This window comes from Poecilia reticulata, chromosome 12 (genome assembly GCF_904066995.2).
Source record: "Poecilia reticulata chromosome 12, P_reticulata-male-v2, whole genome shotgun sequence".
NCBI lineage: Eukaryota > Metazoa > Chordata > Actinopteri > Cyprinodontiformes > Poeciliidae > Poecilia > Poecilia reticulata.
The window spans coordinates 12,499,601-12,508,932 of NC_088841.1; positions in this window are offsets into that span (position 1 = coordinate 12,499,601).

Here is a 9,332-nt window from a genome sequence, read left to right on the forward strand (position 1 = left end):
CCAGCCTGTAGTCAAATTCCAGACCAGAGAATGGACCTGGTCTTCATTTGTTCTTAAGTGGCAGGCAAAAAGAGGTGCTGGCTTCATCATTCAGTGTTTGCAACAATCCAGTGTGGGAAAACTGTCAGTGTTTTGCATATTAGAGAAAAGATAGAGCCCTCTGGGTTGATGCCACAGCCAAGTTCTTTCTGATGCTCTCTAAGTGCACTCGGGCTTAATTACATCTGTTCCTACGTGAGAGACAAAAGCATGTTTATTATGAATCCATGACTGCTATGAAATAGCAGAAAACATGCTGCACTTGTTCATAATGAAAAGCGAGTTAGGATTCAGCATAATTTCAAGTCAAGCCCTTTAAAAATCACTTAATTGCAGTTTTTGGTGTTCTCCCTAATTCTCCACGGTGCTTCATACTTAACTTGGATTAATCAAGGCTGACTTGAGCAGTTGTCATGCTGAGGGAGGAATGCTCCTCTCGACTCCCTTCATTTTTGAGGATAATTGGTGCTGATTACCACCTCTTACTGTGTGTATTCACTGCTCACTGACGAGGAAATTGGCTCACGAGCAAAGATGCTCGCAAGGGGGGTTTTGTGAGCTCAAAATTCCAGGAGAAGACAACGACTTGTGCGTGCAGATACACAGCGATTCCCTCATTATCGGCAGCGGTTTGTACCTGTAGAAGAGGAAACTTGTTTATTTGAGCTGCTATGTCTCTTAGAGACATTCCACAGAGGCTTTCCCACGCTGAGGGTAGTGCTGGTAGCTGAGGGCGGAGGTGAATGGGCTTAAGGCTGAAGACCTTTTGGGCTTTGTGTTGATAGTTGGACCATGAACTACTGAAACATGCCATACCTCTGAGACAAGTCCAGGCATGTTAGAGACCAACTGAGGTCCAAAGCATTTTTTCATACAGTTACAGTGCCTTGCAAAAAAAATTGTTCAAACCTTCGAACTTTTATTCTGTTTGTCACACTACATCTCCAATCTTCTATTGATTTTTATTGAACGTTTTGCGGCAGATTGACATGAGATAGCAAATAATAGTCAAGAGGATGGAAATGAACGCATTTTCTTACCAGTAATAATCTAAAAAGTGTGGCATGCATCTGCATTCAGCCTGCCTGATTCAATGCTTCGTAGAATTGCCTTTTCTACACATAGGTACGCCGGAAAGTTTTGTTGAAAGTAGATTTTTTTTTTTAATTCACATCTTTTTTAAAAAAAATAAATATATTAAAAATATATATATGTATATATATATATATATATATATATATATATATATATATATATATATATTTTTTTTTTCCCCTCTGCTTCACAATTTTGAAGTATCTGGTGTTGGTTCATCACACAAATCCCATTGGAGAATGCTGAAGTTTGTTTGTGCTGTCTTACAATGTGGTAAAGATAAGGTGTTATGAATTAAGTCATTAAGACAGCAACTACTGAGTAAAGGAAAGATGGGTTGAGCATGTGTATGTGTATCTTTGGATGAAGGCGGTATAAACGGTGCAGGATTATTCTTGGCCTTCGTTTTTGGTGTTGAAGTCAACACAGTCCTGCTATTAAAAACATAATGACTTGGTTTACAGAGTGCAGCAATAGCTAAGCTCTGAAATCGTACCTCGGTCTGTTCCATAATTAGCTGCAGATAATGGAACATCATCTGAAGCTGTGTTACTTCAAATAGTAACACAGCCAAGGAATTACCCTGAACTGTATGGCTCCAAGATAGATCTTATCAGGGTGACTGCTGCTTCCAGACAAGGAGTGTTGAAATGCAACAGTTTGCTCTATTTATGAAAAAACAAGTTATATATAACACACATCAAAACACACTCTCCACTGTGAAGGCCTAATGCTGCACCCCTAAAGCTCCCATTGTCAGCATGAATCAGCAACGTATTTGGTGAAACCGGAGTCTGCTGGATATTGGAGGGACACAGAAACAGGGTATAGAGGAGGGGATTGAAGGGGGTGCTCCCGTCCCTTTTCTCCCTCTCAACCAGCTGCCACCAAGGGGCAAGTCTGTGTGCCCCCCGAGACTGATTTACACCCCGCAGGTGTTTTGCATGTTCACGTGCATGCATGCATGAATAAGTTCACGCACGTGCAATGGCTCCCTTCACAGTGTATAGGCTTTTAGTTAAGGTTGTGAAATGAAACAAAGAGATGAATGCTTTGGACTGCATCATTAATTCTGCATGGTTAAACACTTCCTTCAAAAAAACTCTTTCTGATGGGTAATAACAAGCATATTCGGTGTCTGCTTTCTGCCTGTGAAGAATTCTTATAGATAGAAACACACAATGGATGTTATTTTTATTGGATATCAAACATTAATATTGTTCTAATAGTATTTCCAAAAATGTTTACTCAAAAACCTTTAAATCTAATATATGTGCGGCAGGTTTTCCAAAGCCACAAATATTTACGGCACGTTTCTTGCTCTTAGCTTTGTGAACGATAGTTATAAGCCCTTGTTTGTTTGTGAAGGTTCCCCTAAATCCTTTTGTGCATACTCCTTTAAAGAAAATATATTTTGCTCCTCACACACATCTACAGAAACCTGACAGACACTGAGTCTGTACTTGTCAGCCTGTGTGTCTGTAAAGCTCCCAGAATGTACAGACTGAGTGCTGTTGGGCTGATTATACAGGAGGGAAACGTAGAACCAGTTTCATGTTAAAAGTTCATTTGTTACTATTTATAAGAACTGTTCTTCTCTGGAACGCTTCAAAATGTCTATGCTGGACGTTTTAAGGCTAGTTACAACAACCTCTTCTGCCACGCTGATTGCATTTCAGAATCTTCAAAATGTTAAACCTTTCATGGCCTCAAGATGTTTTATGCTCAGAAAAGTTTTTCTTTTCAACATGCCTGTCAGTAAGTCTCAAAGTTTATCAATTATATATGGTCTTACTTAGCTAATTTAGAAATTTAGAACACCTCTTAAAATGAGCTATGATTCATGATTAGATTAATGTGTTAAACTATGAATGTGATTATTTTTTGTCCACTATCATGGTCCTCACAGAAATGTACAGAATTAATATTCCATTTTACCCGACCAGGTCAAAGAGCTGTCTGATCAACCCAACAAGCTTTGCTTGCATTATGTGCTTTGGTTTGATCATACACCTATCAACGTTTATTTCATCTTTGTTTAAGGTTGTGCAAGATTTTTTAACTATTATTTTTGTGTCATCAAAAATAATAAAATAATTACGTCTGCTCCTACGTGAGAGACACAAGCATGGTTATGACGTGTCATCAAAAATAATAATGTATAGTTGGTTCAAATCCAAACTGGGGAACCAACTATACATCCAACTTACCGAGCCAACACAGGTCACGGTGACAGAAACAAAACGTGCGTGAGTCTAAACACGTCACTGAATTTTGTGAAGTTCAAAGTTCATGACGATGGAAAACATTCCTCTCTGCAAGTTTCATCGACACCATTAACTGGAGCAGCATTGAAATGTGCATCAACCACAAACAAGTTATAGCAACACAAACATGCTAGCATTGGCACTTCAGGAGTCTGATCAGCAAGAAAACATCAGCAGGTGCAAGACATGAGTTGATGAGCTATCTGTGTCGAGTCAAATATATGTTTAGAAGCAAGTTGCATATGTTGTGTACATGTTTTCAAAATATTATGATTGCTTCTTTAGTTGAGTTAAAATGCCCAATCTTAAATGACTTTGATTGAACCACAGACAAAAAAAAAAACGCCTGATCCAAAATATTTTAATTGAAAAATACAAAAACTTCTAAAGAGCTCATATGGTTCTCTTTTTCTAATATTTCCACACCTGATTGAAGGTATGGAGATGAAGAGGAAAAGTATGGGGTGATAAGAAAGATAGGCTGCAGGATGGGCAGTGGAGTGTCGAGGGGGGTCAGGTTAATGCTGATTTAGCGCTTTCCTGCACCCTTTGCACAATCTATTCTAGAATTTCCTGAGGGATCACTCATGTCCTCATGGCTGCTCTCTACATAACGGGAACACTCATCAGTCAGCCAGCACTTTGTTATGAGGTTCAAATTACTAGCGTGAAGCAATATGTGGCGAAACGGCTTACAAAACAGCTTACAACAATAAGTCCAAGTTATAAAACTCAAAACCTTAGCTTTATGAATGAGAATGGCTGCTTGTTTTTAGTGTCATTAAATAGTGTCGCTTTCATTCGTCCCACTGGAAATGTATTTTTAAAAAAGTTATATAAACCTAAAGACAATGGAGTGTCCCTCCACATCTGTCAAAACAACACTTATGGTCCTCGGTTCTTTTTCCCTCACCTTGTCCCATGATTCAGCCCACGCAATGCTTCTGATAGCGAAACAATAGGGAAATATGTCTGGTAGGTCAAAGATGTCCTGGGTATCACAGATCAGCCAGCTGAAGCTGCAGTGCAGCCTAGAAACTTAAACATAGATGTCTAATTGGTTGACAGGAAGGAAGCAACATGAATACAAGGAAACAAGGTTCACTGAGAAGACCAAATGGCCTTGCTTGCTAGTTGCATGAAATGTCCAAAAATTTCCTGAGTCTGCTTCAGCCTGTATGCCGTTTCTTAGCAACAGTGATTAAGTTTAATCACTGGGGAACTTTTATCTGCCCTTGACTGCAAAGTTTGCCCCTTCCTCCAGAAAAGGTCATCTCATATGTATGCAGAGCTACGATAGGCTTATTTATATCTGAGTACTGTGACAATTACCTGCTATAGACAAGCTAACCTTATCAGCAGTGTGAGTCAATAACGGGGAAATAGTTCATCACGTTGAGCTGATATTCTGGTCCCACTGACATTGCTGAGAGCTTAATAATAGTAAAAAAAAAATAAATTAGGGAAAAAAATGTCTATAGTGCATTCTCACCAGATTCAATATTTAGGTTTTTAGACTGACTGCTATGACACCAGCTGTTAATTATACCTGCTGCACTATTCACTGAAACATAAGTAAGTGGTATTTTACTGTAAAGTTCCCTGTAGATGTTCAAGGATTAAAAAAATAATCTCTTTGTTTATTTTTTCTTTTGCTCCAGCCTTGTCTTTGTGACGATTATGGGAGATTTGAATTATAGTATTCTATAATACTATAATTATTATAGAATTCAGACTCATTTTGATGGAAATGAGTCTGTTTGCTACTGTACAAGTGCCTGGTTTACTGTAGGATTAACACAGAAACACCTATTCATGGACACTAATACTAACACCATTATCAAACAAATATATTTAAATCTTGGCACACCAATGAGCAGACCAAGCTTACCTTTAAACCGTGTTTCTCATCGAGTTGAATCCATGCACTTTTCTGAATTTTCTGATCTCACAGAGATGCCGCATTACAACCATAGCCACCTGATCAATTCTGCCCCCCTTTAAAAGTGAGGGACCAAACATCTAATGCATAAACAACTTTACACATCACTGGATTATTCAGATCAAGGTTGCTCAGACATACCAGTCTGCAGCAGGGAAAAGTAAGCATTGCAGGTTTTACGCATATCTATGTCTGTTGTTATGAGACTTTCCATCACTCTATAGAAAGAGCATCCCAATGGCTGTTTTCTCATTAAATTTAGACATAAACTAGTTCAAAATTGAGAGCGAAAACTGCCAACAAAAGCACTGTTGTAAAAGAATGACATTAATGATATTAATGACATTAATGACATTCATGAGCTGTGAGGTTAGAAGTTCACAACTAATGCATGTTCACATTAAATAAATGTAAATAAAGGTAAGTCATTTTTTAAAACAAATAGCGAATGACCCATTAAGATTCCTATCACCCTGAGCTACCAAGTTACCACATGTGCAAAGACCGCCATGTGGCAGCCACTCAATGTAGCTGGACCTCTAGATGTGATGACTTGCTGAAGTTCAAACCAAGCATCTGGATGGGTGAAAAAAGCGGGGGCTTAATTGACTTTGAACTAGGAATGGTTTTTGGTGCCAGATGCTGGGTCTTTTGTATTTTGAAAACCGATAACCTACTGGATAAGCTCTCTGGTTTACAGATAATGGTCCGAATAGAGATGAAATACGGAATGAGGGTTGTATGAAATTGCCTTGCTGGTGTCAGAGGTGATAAACAGCTCTAAATGTTCTTGTTACACCCAGGGTTTGTAACATATGATGAGGCTACAGTTTGCACAGAAATTGTCAGACTGGAAAAATGTTCTGAAGTCTAATAAATGTTTCAAAGAGGGTTTATTCATCTCCTAAGACATAAAAACAGCTATGCAGGCAAATAGTTGTCCAACCAAATATCTTGGTGCTCTTGCAGAAATTTTTTTTAAAAATTGAGCTACCAATTTTTTTTAAAAAAAATTCTGTGAGAGGAGATATCGTGTACATAGAACTTAATATTTGTTGATGTGAGATTATATCTTATTCTTCTGATTCATGTTACTATTTAATATCTGAAATTGCTCTGTAGGTCACTTGACAACATGCACTTTAGCTTTTGGGCAAATATTTTATTAACAAGTTTCTGTGCACCGTTAAAGCCATTGTTTTCTTTCCAGCAGGGGTTACCACAAAGATTTGTCACATCGCTGCTAAGTGTAAAAAAAAAACAACAAAAAAAACATATGCACATTTAAAGCCACACTGTGGCCCAGAACAAAAAGAGACAGCTAACAAAATGTTGGTGGTTATTAGTCAAACCAGGGAGACAGATGGCAGGAAGTGCATCTGTGTCTTTCCCTCTTAGACAGCTGTGGCTGTCATGCAGGTTTGACGCAGACCCTTCCCAGGTGTTGCCTCCTGGGCTCCGCCGAGGGAGGCACCGGGCACTCCAACCCATCTGAGGGGAAACCGATGTCTTTTGTGAGTGCGTGTGCCGTTGTGGCAACGGTTTCAGTCCCAGAACACTTTTACAAGTATACATGTCATGTCCTGCCTCCTTCAGAGCAACTGATGTGTCATGCTGCGCCTCAAAGTGGCTGGCACGGGGTGAGACAAAGAGAATTTACTTAAAGCTGAAGCAGCTTTCATGTGCACATTCTTCTCATGCCAAAACGCAGTCGACACCTAGATTAAACAAAGGAAAGGTATCGTTTTCCCAATTGTGTGTTTGCCCAGGAAGTCTCTCTGAGACAGAGAGATCAACAGATTTAGTCAGAAATAAAGGATGCATTTAAAAATGCTGCCCACATGAGAAGCATTCAGGCGATAATGACTCCTGGCTTACCTGATTGCCGGGTTCAGGAATGCTTTTTCTCGCTAATGTTTTTTTTTTTTTTTTTACATGAGCTCATGATGCTTCTTTTTTTTTAAATAGTATATGCTAATAATTAGGCTTTTTCTTATGGCGCTAATCTACTTGGAAATATGATGTAATGATTTTCTTGTTGTTCAGGGTCAAAATGCTTACAAGAAGCAGGCGAGTTTAATGAATAAGCTGATGAAAAATACCCGCTTTACGGAGCTGTAGGCAACAGAGACAAATAACGACCAGGACCAAAACCGTAAAGGTTAGAATCTGACAGCTATTGAGTCAAAGTTATGACTACATTTTTGGTAAAATTCATGACTAAAATCCTGGTCATGGCATGGGAAGAATGGTTTTTGGCCCCATGGGTGTGATGTGTCTGTACATTGGAGAAGCAGCTGTCATCTTCTAGCATCACACAGACAGGAAGCAGCTCGCTGACCGATCGTGTCTCACTTCCTCCTGCCAGCTGAAAGGCAGGAAGTCAAACTGATAAGCAAGAGTGACCAAAGACAAGGAGCCATGTAAACTGAGGGAGACCACAAGCTACTCTCTCGCACACTGCTCAGAATGACTAATTTGTAACTGTGTATGTAATTATTTAAAAAGATTCCCAAACAAAGGAACGCCTGCACTCTTCTCCCTTTTGTGCAGCATGCTGAGTGGGCTTATTGTTTCCCACTGTTGTCTGAAAGGGCGAAAAACTACTCTGTCAGCAGAATCTCTGGAATTCCTGACATTCGTCCTATCAATTTTATTCATTCACAAAAGGGCTCGAAGGAAACAAAGGAAGGGGGAAAATACTCTCTCTGCCAAAACAACTTCAGTTTTAGGTATTTGGTTAAAAAAAAAAAAAAAAAGTGAAAAGAAACGAGCCAGAAACAGCATTGATCTCAAATAGAGTGCTGGCTGGTGTTTTCGAACAATGAGCATTTTCCATGTTTTCTTTCTTTATGTTAAAATGAGCGAATTAAAGACAGCCTGCTGTTAGTGAAGGTTTATTGCTAAATTACGAGGATAGCGTATAATTATAAGTCGACCCATGGAGAAGAGAAGTCACTTTCATGTGTCTTATTAGCAGATTAGCATGTCCCTGAGAATCTGTTCATCCTTTTTATGTGTCCATTTTATCCATTCCAGGCCCTTCTTATGTGCTTTTGAAATTTGTCCAAACCAGAGTTTCTGCAGACGAAGATGGTGTTCTGACAAGAAGTCACCAGAAAGGTGCGTAGCTTAATTAATTATTTCCATAGAAAGAATGAGGTAAAATTAAATAGAATACAGCAGTTTAATTTCATCAGGATGCAATTGTTCCTATTTTCTACCCAGTGTTTTTCACAGATGTAACTCTTACTGGATGGCCACCCATTCTGCTTGATCTTTCACACACATATCACACTCTTCTTCTTCTCAATACCCCCAAACATTGCATAGTCAGTTGAGCAAGATGACCAGGAAAGCTTGGGTTTACTGGAGGCGCACAAAAGGCTTTTGTATCTCTACCCCAAACTGACACACAATGGTTGAATGTATGGGGAAAAAAATTGAACAAAGCATACATTACTGTTTGGACAGCGCCAACAATGTGCTTGTGTGGTTCACACTTTTGCTGCACCTTTCTACATTTTCACGCTGCATCGCGGTGAACCAATTATTTAAAAGACCGAAGCCATGCGGACTGATACGCATCAAACCCTCAGAGGACGGAGGCTTACGATTGTCATTCAAAGGAGAGATTTGGAAAGACTTGTAATGATTTTTTTTCCCTCCTCCCTTCATTTAAAAGACAGGCAGCAGGGAAATAGCGAAAAGAAACATTCGGACGCAGCTCTGGAGGAAAATTAAGTGTTGGTTAGAGTGAGAGAAAACAGAAGTACAGAAGGAATAAAGGAAAATGGAGATTAAGCCAGGGAGGAAACAGCAAGGACATGGACTGATCCCTCACAGTAACAAAAAAAAGAGGGAGAGAGAGAGAGAAAAAGAGAGTGGACAAATGTTTTTAAGGTTGAAAAAAATAATTGTGGAAAAAGAGACTGAAGGAAAAACGGTAAGAAAAAGGAGGCGGAACAGAAGAGTGTCTCTATCATCCA